Below are 11,514 nucleotides of genomic sequence, written 5' to 3'. Positions count from 1 at the left end.
GGGAACAGGTCTATAGTAAAGCACCTTCTTTCTTTGAAAACCTTTGATATCAACAGGAATAGTAGCTCCAAGAATCGATCAGCTGTTATGATGGCAGCAGAAAGAGGAGACTATGATGTATATAATCTTCTTGTGTCAGAGGGAGCTGATCTCTCACTGACTGATGACGACAACAATGACTGTTTGATGTTGGCATGTAAGGGAGGTAACAAGTCTATAGTAAAACACCTTCTTTCCTTAAACATATTTGATATCAACAGGAAAGGTGGGTTTAAGAATCGATCAGCTGTTATGATGGCAGCTGCAAGAGGAGACTATGATGTATATAATCTTCTTGTGTCAGAAGGAGCTGATCTGTCACTGAGGGACAAGCACAACGATGACTGTTTGATGTTGGCATGTGAGGGAGGGAACAGGCCTATAGTAAAGCACCTTCTTTCTTTGGAAACCTTTGATATCAACAGGAATAGTAGCTCCAAGAATCGATCAGCTGTTATGATGGCAGCAGAAAGAGGAGACTATGATGTATATACCCTTCTTGTGTCAGAGGGAGCTGATCTGTCACTGACTGATGACGACAACAATGACTGTTTGATGTTGGCATGTGAGAGAGGTAACGTGTCTATAGTAAAACACCTTCTTTCCTTGAAGACCTTTGATATCAACAGGAAAGGTGGTTCCGAGAGTCGATCAGCTGTTATGATGGCAGCTGCAAGAGGAGAGTATGATGTATATAATCTTCTTGTGTCAGAGGGAGCTGATCTCTCACTGGTTGATGACGACAAGCGTGACTGTTTGATGTTGGCATGTGAGAGAGGTAACAAGTCTATAGTAAAACACCTTCTTTCCTTGAAAACCTTTGATATCAACAGGAAGGGAGGGTCCAAGAATCGATCAGGTGTTATGATGGCAGCTGCAAGAGGAGACTATGATGTATATAATCTTCTCGTGTCAGAGGGAGCTGATCTGTCACTGACTGATGACGACAACAGTGACTGTTTGATGTTGGCATGTGAGAGAGGTAACGTGTCTATAGTAAAACATCTTCTTTCCTTGAAAACCTTTGATATCAACAGGAAAGGTGGTTCCGAGAGTCGATCAGCTGTTATGATGGCAGCTGCAAGAGGAGAGTATGATGTATATAATCTTCTCGTGTCAGAGGGAGCTGATCTGTCACTGAGGGATAAGCACAACAATGACTGTTTGATGTTAGCATGTGAGAGAGGTAACAAGTCTATAGTAAAACACCTTCTTTCCTTGAAAACCTTTGCTATCAATAGGAAGGGAGGGTCCAAGAATCGATCAGCTGTTATGATGGCAGCTGCAAGAGGAGACTATGATGTATATAATCTTCTTGTGTCGGAGGGAGCTGATCTCTCACTGACTGATGACGACAACAGTGACTGTTTGATGTTGGCATATAAAAGAGGTAGCAAGTCCATAGTAAAACACCTTCTTTCCTTGACAAACGCTGATATTAACAGGACAGGTGGGTTACTGAAGCGATCGGCTGTTATGATGGCAGCAGAAAGAGGAGACTATGATGTTTATAGTTTTCTTGTGTCGAAGGGAGCTGATCTGTTACTGAGGGATAAGCACAACCGTGACTGTTTGATGTTGGCATGTGAGGGAGGGAACAGGTCTATAGTAAAGCACCTTCTTTCTTTGAAAACCTTTGATATCAACAGGAATAGTAGCTCCAAGAATCGATCAGCTGTTATGATGGCAGCAGAAAGAGGAGACTATGATGTATATAATCTTCTTGTGTCAGAGGGAGCTGATCTCTCACTGACTGATGACGACAACAATGACTGTTTGATGTTGGCATGTAAGGGAGGTAACAAGTCTATAGTAAAACACCTTCTTTCCTTAAACATATTTGATATCAACAGGAAAGGTGGGTTTAAGAATCGATCAGCTGTTATCATGGCAGCTGCAAGAGGAGACTATGATGTATATAATCTTCTTGTGTCAGAAGGAGCTGATCTGTCACTGAGGGACAAGCACAACGATGACTGTTTGATGTTGGCATGTGAGGGAGGGAACAGGCCTATAGTAAAGCACCTTCTTTCTTTGGAAACCTTTGATATCAACAGGAATAGTAGCTCCAAGAATCGATCAGCTGTTATGATGGCAGCAGAAAGAGGAGACTATGATGTATATACCCTTCTTGTGTCAGAGGGAGCTGATCTGTCACTGACTGATGACGACAACAATGACTGTTTGATGTTGGCATGTGAGAGAGGTAACGTGTCTATAGTAAAACACCTTCTTTCCTTGAAGACCTTTGATATCAACAGGAAAGGTGGTTCCGAGAGTCGATCAGCTGTTATGATGGCAGCTGCAAGAGGAGAGTATGATGTATATAATCTTCTTGTGTCAGAGGGAGCTGATCTCTCACTGGTTGATGACGACAAGCGTGACTGTTTGATGTTGGCATGTGAGAGAGGTAACAAGTCTATAGTAAAACACCTTCTTTCCTTGAAAACCTTTGATATCAACAGGAAGGGAGGGTCCAAGAATCGATCAGGTGTTATGATGGCAGCTGCAAGAGGAGACTATGATGTATATAATCTTCTCGTGTCAGAGGGAGCTGATCTGTCACTGACTGATGACGACAACAGTGACTGTTTGATGTTGGCATGTGAGAGAGGTAACGTGTCTATAGTAAAACATCTTCTTTCCTTGAAAACCTTTGATATCAACAGGAAAGGTGGTTCCGAGAGTCGATCAGCTGTTATGATGGCAGCTGCAAGAGGAGAGTATGATGTATATAATCTTCTCGTGTCAGAGGGAGCTGATCTGTCACTGAGGGATAAGCACAACAATGACTGTTTGATGTTAGCATGTGAGAGAGGTAACAAGTCTATAGTAAAACACCTTCTTTCCTTGAAAACCTTTGCTATCAATAGGAAGGGAGGGTCCAAGAATCGATCAGCTGTTATGATGGCAGCTGCAAGAGGAGACTATGATGTATATAATCTTCTTGTGTCGGAGGGAGCTGATCTCTCACTGACTGATGACGACAACAGTGACTGTTTGATGTTGGCATATAAAAGAGGTAGCAAGTCCATAGTAAAACACCTTCTTTCCTTGACAAACGTTGATATTAACAGGACAGGTGGGTTACTGAAGCGATCGGCTGTTATGATGGCAGCAGAAAGAGGAGACTATGATGTTTATAGTTTTCTTGTGTCGAAGGGAGCTGATCTGTTACTGAGGGATAAGCACAACCGTGACTGTTTGATGTTGGCATGTGAGGGAGGTAACGTGTCTATAGTAAAACACCTTCTTTCTTTGAAAACCTTTGACATCAACAGGAAAGACAGGTTTCACAATCGATCAGCTATTATGATGGCAGCTGCAAGAGGAGACTATGATGTATATAATCTTCTTGTGTCAGAGGGAGCTGATCTCTCACTGGTTGATGACAACAAGCGTGACTGTTTGATGTTGGCATGTGAGGGAGGTAACAAGTCTATAGTAAAACACCTTCTTTCCTTGGAAACTTTTGATATCAACAGAAAGAGAGGGTCCAAGAATCGATCAGCTGTTATGATGGCAGCTGCAAGAGGAGACTATGATGTATATAATCTTCTCGTGTCAGAGGGAGCTGATCTCTCACTGGTTGATGACGACAACAGTGACTGTTTGATGTTGGCATGTGAGAGAGGTAACGTGTCTATAGTAAAACACCTTCTTTCCTTGAAAACCTTTGATATCAACAGGAAAGGTGGTTCCGAGAGTCGATCAGGTGTTATGATGGCAGCTGCAAGAGGAGAGTATTATGTATATAATCTTCTTGTGTCAGAGGGAGCTGATCTCTCACTGGTTGATGACAACAAGCGTGACTGTTTGATGTTGGCATGTGAGGGAGGTAACAAGTCTATAGTAAAACACCTTCTTTCCTTGAAAACCTTTGATATCAACAGGAAGGGAGGGTCCAAGAATCGATCAGCTGTTATGATGGCAGCAGAAAGAGGAGACTATGATGTATATAATCTTCTTGTGTCGGAGGGAGCTGATCTCTCACTGGTTGATGATGACAAGCGTGACTGTTTGATGTTGGCATGTGAGAGAGGTAACAAGTCCATAGTAAAACACCTTCTTTCCTTGAAAACCTTTGATATCAACAGGAAGGGAGGGTCCAAGAATCGATCAGGTGTTATGATGGCAGCTGCAAGAGGAGACTATGATGTATATAATCTTCTTGTGTCGGAGGGAGCTGATCTGTCACTGAGGGATAAGCACAACAATGACTGTTTGATGTTAGCATGTGAGAGAGGTAACAAGTCTATAGTAAAACACCTTCTTTCCTTGAAAACCTTTGCTATCAATAGGAAGGGAGGGTCCAAGAATCGATCAGCTGTTATGATGGCAGCTGCAAGAGGAGACTATGATGTATATAATCTTCTTGTGTCGGAGGGAGCTGATCTCTCACTGGTTGATGACGACAAGCGTGACTGTTTGATGTTGGCATGTGAGAGAGGTAACAAGTCTATAGTAAAACACCTTCTTTCCTTGAAAACCTTTGATATCAACAGGAAGGGAGGGTCCAAGAATCGATCAGGTGTTATGATGGCAGCTGCAAGAGGAGACTATGATGTATATAATCTTCTCGTGTCAGAGGGAGCTGATCTGTCACTGACTGATGACGACAACAGTGACTGTTTGATGTTGGCATGTGAGAGAGGCAACGTGTCTATAGTAAAACACCTTCTTTCCTTGAAAACCTTTGATGTCAACAGGAAGAGAGGGTCCAAGAATCGATGAAACGTTATAATGGCACATGGTAGAGAAGACCATGATGTATCGAACCTTCTTGTGTCAGAGGTAGCTGATCTGTCAGTGAGGGATAAACACAACAGTGGCTGTTTGATGTTACCATATAAAAAGTCTATAGTGAACACCTTCTTTCCTTGACAAACTTTGATATTAACAGGACAGGTGGGTTACTGAAGCGATCGGCTGTTATGATAGCAGCAGAAAGAGGAGACTATGATGCTTATAATGTTCTTGTGTCAGAGGGAGCTGATCTGGATAAACGCAACACTGACTGTTTGATGTTGGCATGTGTAGGGGGATAATGTGTCTATAGTAAAACACCTTCTTTCCTTGGAACAATTTGGTCATTGTCAAAAGGAAATAATGAAATATGTCACTGTTGCAAACGTTAATTTCAAGGTTTACATTGTTTATCTCCTGAGGTCCTCTCCATCATGATAATAGTTGCCCTGGATTGAAGAGAACATATCGCACGTACTACTGACCACAGTCTGAACGTAGTGAACACAGTGCCTCAACAGGTGTTTGAATGATGGATGCATAACTGGCAGTGTACAAGTATATATGTAGCATGTTATTTGGACTTCTGAAGAGTAGTATAACTGTGCTACTTAGAAAAGGGATAAAACATTGTTATGTTTTTCTGTTTGACTAGTGTCAGTCTAGCGTCAGTCAGTCTTTATCTCTTGGGTTCGCTTTACGGTAAACATTCTGTAAATATACCGCTTGTTATATTTTTGATAACTCATTTACAGTAATGTAAAGATTCTGGTACTTTTGTTGGGTTGAGTCCACACCCAGAACTCACATTCTGAGGGCACTGATCGCCAGCACACAAAGTATACGGTCTTACCCATGTAAACACCATGGCTTCTACAATAATGGAAATCGGAGAACAGGTGGTCTAGGCTAAGGACTTTGTGTACCCCACTGATAAGTGTAAACTGGCACGGCCAAACTATGATTATAGAGGGCCATTTAGAAGGGGATGAAATCTAACATATTTAAGAGTATATTTTCTCAGTGGCATTTCTACATTGTGCTGTATATTCATTTCGGTCACGAAACCGTAGACTCATTCCCGTAGTTGTCACAATTTAGTAATAAAAGAATTCTTCATTTCCATATGCATAGGAATCAAACGATCCAGTGTTTTATTTTTCACCTACATTCCATCTGAACAGTGTGAGTCTGTTTCTGTTGAATATCGTGATAATTATTACATGCATAAACTTTGTAAATATCCCAAAATGTCAATTTAAACGTGCGTATAGTTTAAGCCCTTTGAAAATTCTATATTCGTATTATTCTCTTAATATTTTATTGCGGAACCGTGAAGATCCAGCTTGTCATAAAAGTCGGCTAACGGGATTGGATGGTCAGGGTCGTTGAATGGGTTGACACCAGTCATTGTATTCCTTTTGCGTAGATCGATGCTCATGCTCCTGATCTCTAAAATCACTCACTGATATTTTATTGCTTGTTCGATTGATTATTGTTCAAGACGACTATGAAGCTAACATCAACTAAAGCGATGGCCCAAGTCCTGCAGGGATGTACGCAGGAAACTGAAGTTCTTATGATCATATGATCATATGGTCCATATGATCCATCATTAAGGTCAGCTGGGCTTGGTTGCTGGTGGTCAATTGCTCGTACTCGTACTAAAATGCTATTGTTGTCTGTGTTCATCAGAAAATGGTATTATTTGAAGCTCTTGTTTTTACGAAAGGAAATTGTCTATCATTGTATGCTTCTGTCCTTTGTGACAGATAGTCACCAATATAACTGTTGTCTTCACTATAGGGCTGAGGTGCTGACTACGTGACATTTCACTCACTCACTCACTCACTCACTCTTTCCATATAACAGTATACCATGGTTATAACAAACACCTCACTTATTTACTCCATTATAACCGCATTTTGTTACATCCAGTTTTGTTAAAAATGTGAAATATGCCGAAATTCAAAACATGTCTATAGTGAAACACCTTCTTTCCTTGGAACAATTTGGTCATTGTCAAAAGGAAATAGAGAAATATGTCACTGTTGCAAAAGTTAATTTCAACGAGCACATTGTTTATCTGCTGAGGTCCTCTCCATCATGATAATAGTTGCCCTGGATTGAAGAGAACATATCTCACGTACTACTGACCACAGTCTGAACGTGGTGAATACAGTGCCTCAACAGGTGTTTGAGTGATGGATGCATAACTGGCAGTGTACAAGTATATATGTAGCATGTTATTTGGACTTCTGAAGAGTAGTATAACTGTGCTACTTAGAAAAGGGATAAACCATTGTTATGTTTTTCTGTTTGACTAGTGTCAGTCTAGCGTCAGTCAGTCTTTATCTCTTGGGTTCGCTTTATGGTAAACATTCTCTTGTTTTTACGAAAGGAAATTGTCTATCATTTTATGCTTTGTCCTTTGTGACAGATAGTCACCAATATAACTGTTGTCTTCACTATAGGGCTGAGGTGCTGACTACGTGACATATCACTCACTCACTCACTCACTCTTTCCATATAACAGTATACCATGGTTATAACAAACACCTCACTTATTTACTCCATTATAACCGCATTTTGTTACATCCAGTTTTGTTAAAAATGTGAAAAATGCCGGAATTCAAAGTCGACGTCGTTATACTCGTCAATTCGTTATAGGCGTGTTTTGTAGTAAGTATAATAAACATATCTGCATGCTGTTCACAGCTCTGCATGTTGAGAAACCGGAACATTTCCTAACTGATTTTGACTTGAAGCTCAAAGTTTGTAGTAATTCCCATTGGCAGTGGAATATGTTCTAGTTCTCTTCACTGAAACGAACATAAAATATTTGCCGAGTAGAACATAGTAACATATATCCACCAGTATGTACATGATTCAAAGCAACATGCTATGGTTGCTGGGGAGGAGAATGACAACCAATATGGCGGCGCGTATGGAATCACGGGATAGCTCTGAAAGCCTTCCAGAACAATCATCTCCTTCCAAACGTAACGATTTACTAACCTCAGGTCTATTATTATCCTCTTCTTGTCAGATTTGTGAACAGACACTGACAGTGGTTTTTGCATGAGCTGTTTGTTGAAGTGGAACAAAATAATTATTACTCAAGAGTTGTTGAATTGTGTCAGTCACACACTCGCCATGTTCAAATGCAGAGCAATTGTTGAGACTACACAAAAAGGGGTGGGAGATGGGGTGGATGGGTGTCAACAAATGGAGTAACATAACCATATCCTATGCAAAATGTAATCTTGAGCAGAAATGTATCTCCGTAAAGCAAGATGTTTCTTCAGATTCCCCTTCACTATAACACGAGAACTAGACTCATACTCGAAACTGTCAGAGTGAGTGAGTGAGTGAGTGAGTTGAGTTTTACGCCGCACTCAGCAATATTCCAGCTATATGGCAGCGCTTGGTAAATAATCGAGTCTGGACCAGATAGTCCAGTGATCAACAACATGAGCATCGGTCTGCGAAATTGGGAACCGATGGCATGTGTCAACCAAGTCAGCGAGCCTGACCACCCGATCCCGTTAGTCGCATCTTACGACAAGCATAGTCGCCTTTTATGGCAAGCATCACCTATTCTACCCCAGGACCTTCACGGGTTCGAAACTATCAGACAGATATAAGGTATTAGCCTCAAAATCTATACCATCCAACTCAGTAATTGAACTAGAAGGTAAATTCCTAGAGGTCAGGGTTACCGAGGAACTCTCCACAATAGTTTTTTTTCCAAGACGTTGTCTCCATCAGTACCTCATGCGTCCTGATGAGGAGCTTCCGTCCCTTGAGTCTGCTGGGGTGACCTTTGCAGAACAGAACCAATTTGAGTTCTTGTTATTTGATAGTGGTATGTACATTTTACTTACAACACCTAAGAGAATTCTTCTGTACATATCTGGATTACCTGTCTAGATCTTGTTTGATGCTTTTCATCAGTACATAGTTTGTGTGTATGTTGTCCACTGCTGATATTTTGAGTATATATGTATACCTTTTTATGATTTTTATTCTGGCGATATAATGTCGACATTTTTGTACTGTTGATATCATTTTAATTGTGATCCATTGCAAAATAGAGCCAAATTAAGTTTGGATTTCTGATATTGGTGTATAAATTTTACTTAGTAGACACAAGAGAGATGTTCCTTTGTAAATATCTGGATAACTTGTTTGTTGCTAAAGAATGTTTCATTTATTTTGTATTAATGCAATAAATAAAGAAATGTTTTTTATAAATCTGCGTGCTGTAATTGAACTTATTTTGTCGTGCTCTTGTCAGATGACCCCAGATTTTCATTTCTTACCTGTATGTTCCAGGTGTCAATACCTATATGTTCCAGGTGTCAATACCTATATGTTCCTAGTGTCAAATACTTCAGTTCCACCTTTGCTTGATCCATTGTTCATAGTGTTTTATGCACATGCAGCTGAGTTGACTGTATTGTTTACAAGGCCTGGCTAAAATGATCGATAACCGGAAATATCATCGATCGAAAATATTATTAATAAATATGAAAATTGTGTTACGTCATCGTTTGTGACAGAAAAAGGTTAAAAGGGTTTAATATACTAAATACATTTGTCATGGTCAGCATCCAGCGGAACAAGATCACAACCGGACAACCCGGCTCAAAGACTTAGAAGTCACGAAACTCCACAAAGCTATCTACATCAAAAGACCCCAACCATCAATCAACAGTGATCATTGGACCCATCTCTAACACACACACACACACACACACACACACACACACACGCACGCACGCACACACACACTCTGGTCTCACTGCAATAAAGAAGTTTTTAATCCATATATACTTCCTATTAAAAGTTAAGACTCACTTGTGTAATTATAGAACTTCAGACAGCTGTACAATAGATTTCGCAAAATATTCCATATTGTTTAAAGGTAATGTTTACACATGAACTGACGTATAATAAAACAAATTAGTAATGTTGAAAAGATCTTTGTCATGAGTTCAATAAATGATAAAAAGTAGTAAAACGGTTAATTCTTTACACAAATACACCAAAAACGCAGCTGTTCACATATACGATGTTTGCACATGCTTTTTAGCAATTTGATGCATGATCCGTCGTGCAGTTCATCAAACTAAGGTTTGCAGTTGGTTAATCTAAGTTAGCGGAGAAATCCACCTTCGATGTATCCATATATACTACCTACATAACGTGTAGTGAGTGTTTTATGTGCGTCTAAACGTTTTATGAGGGGTATATTATCCTTCTATTATCCTTCTCTTGATAACCCCATACAGCAACTATAACGATATCCTTGTTTATTGTTGATCCTAAACTCGAAGATCCATACTGAAACCACAATCAATTTAATATATACATTTGAATTGAATAATGGTCTTAACAAAATACAGAAATTGCACGGAGAGTGTAAATGTATTAGCTTTTCAGTATATATTTATAAATCATGTTATTAACAATGGAAACATGTTGTTGCAATGCAAATGATTGATAGTGATATTTGCTCTTTTTGTCAACCTAATCAGAAAATCTTCCACATTGGTTCATAAAATGTAAACTTGTTGAATTTTTAGGAAACATCATATCAATGGTGGTTTTTTAAATCTCTCAAATTCTCTTTTGAAATAGCTCAGTTAACATTCACACAGCATTAATAGTTCCAAAACACATCCATATACCCAAAACACATCCATATACCCAAAACACATCCATATACCCAAAACACATCCATATACCCAAAACACATCCATATACCCAGTATAAAGCAATAAATTATCCAATTCAAGTTTTGTCAATATTCATTTTCAAAGTCAGCGTTCCCGTTAGTCGCCTTTTACCACATGCATGATTGTTGCGTGCGTGATTAAAAAAAATCATCGCACGCAACAATCATGCATGTGGTAAAAGGCGAGTAACGGGAACGCTGACTTGCTTGACACTGTAAGTTGTTCACCGATCAAAAGGGCACATGAGTTGATGACTGGCTGTTTGTTTATGTCCACTGAACTGGGAGCCCGAGAGAAACATATGCAAACATAGACGGTACATCAACCCATGTACCGGAGGGACCAGTGAGCAACGTATTAACCTTACCGAAATATAAACTGTTTGATGCAGCGCGTGGACAGGTTCTAAGTTTCTACCTGGGTACCCCACCCGACCAGGGTACTCGGTATAGGTGGTGATAGGGGATGATAGTGTTTTATAGCGACCTGGACCAGAAGAAAGATCTATTTGTCTACATTAATTGACGTTGAACTACCATAAATATAAGTGAGTCTACTGCATGTGATTAAATAAGTATTCACTGATTATCTAAATGTTTTGATGAAATGACGGAATTTTCTGCTTAATGACATAAACATCAAGTAACCAATTTTTATTTTCAAAGCAAAAACCAACCAAACAAAAAGCAACAACGTAACACACATACACAAATAGTGCTCGTTCAATGAAAAAGCAGTACAGCATACTGAACAAGAAATGTTTCAACTATTTAAATTTACTCACATTTGGTTTAATGTTTCTACTGGACGACATTTCCTTGTTTGAAAGTTGCTTGATACATGCACCGCACTCTAATATAGCCCCTTGGATTGAACTGTATAGTATGTTGGGCCTAATGTTGCAACAAGGGAGAATGTATCGCCTTTAACGATCACGACACTTCTAAGATTTTGTCTAATGCAGCTATAACAGGGATACTCCTGA

At 39.7% G+C, this 11,514-nt stretch overlaps 1 pseudogene; it reads left to right on the top strand.

Annotated features, from left to right (window-relative positions):
* LOC137255257 (uncharacterized) overlaps nt 1–7,747 on the top strand; it is a 285,609-nt pseudogene extending 277,862 nt beyond the window's left edge.
* The last annotated feature ends 3,767 nt before the right edge of the window (nt 7,748–11,514 follow it).

The sequence above is a fragment of the Haliotis asinina genome, chromosome 11, assembly GCF_037392515.1.
Source record: "Haliotis asinina isolate JCU_RB_2024 chromosome 11, JCU_Hal_asi_v2, whole genome shotgun sequence".
NCBI lineage: Eukaryota > Metazoa > Mollusca > Gastropoda > Lepetellida > Haliotidae > Haliotis > Haliotis asinina.
The sequence above is the reverse complement of the archived record's forward strand: the minus strand, read 5'-3'. Positions and strand labels throughout refer to the sequence as shown.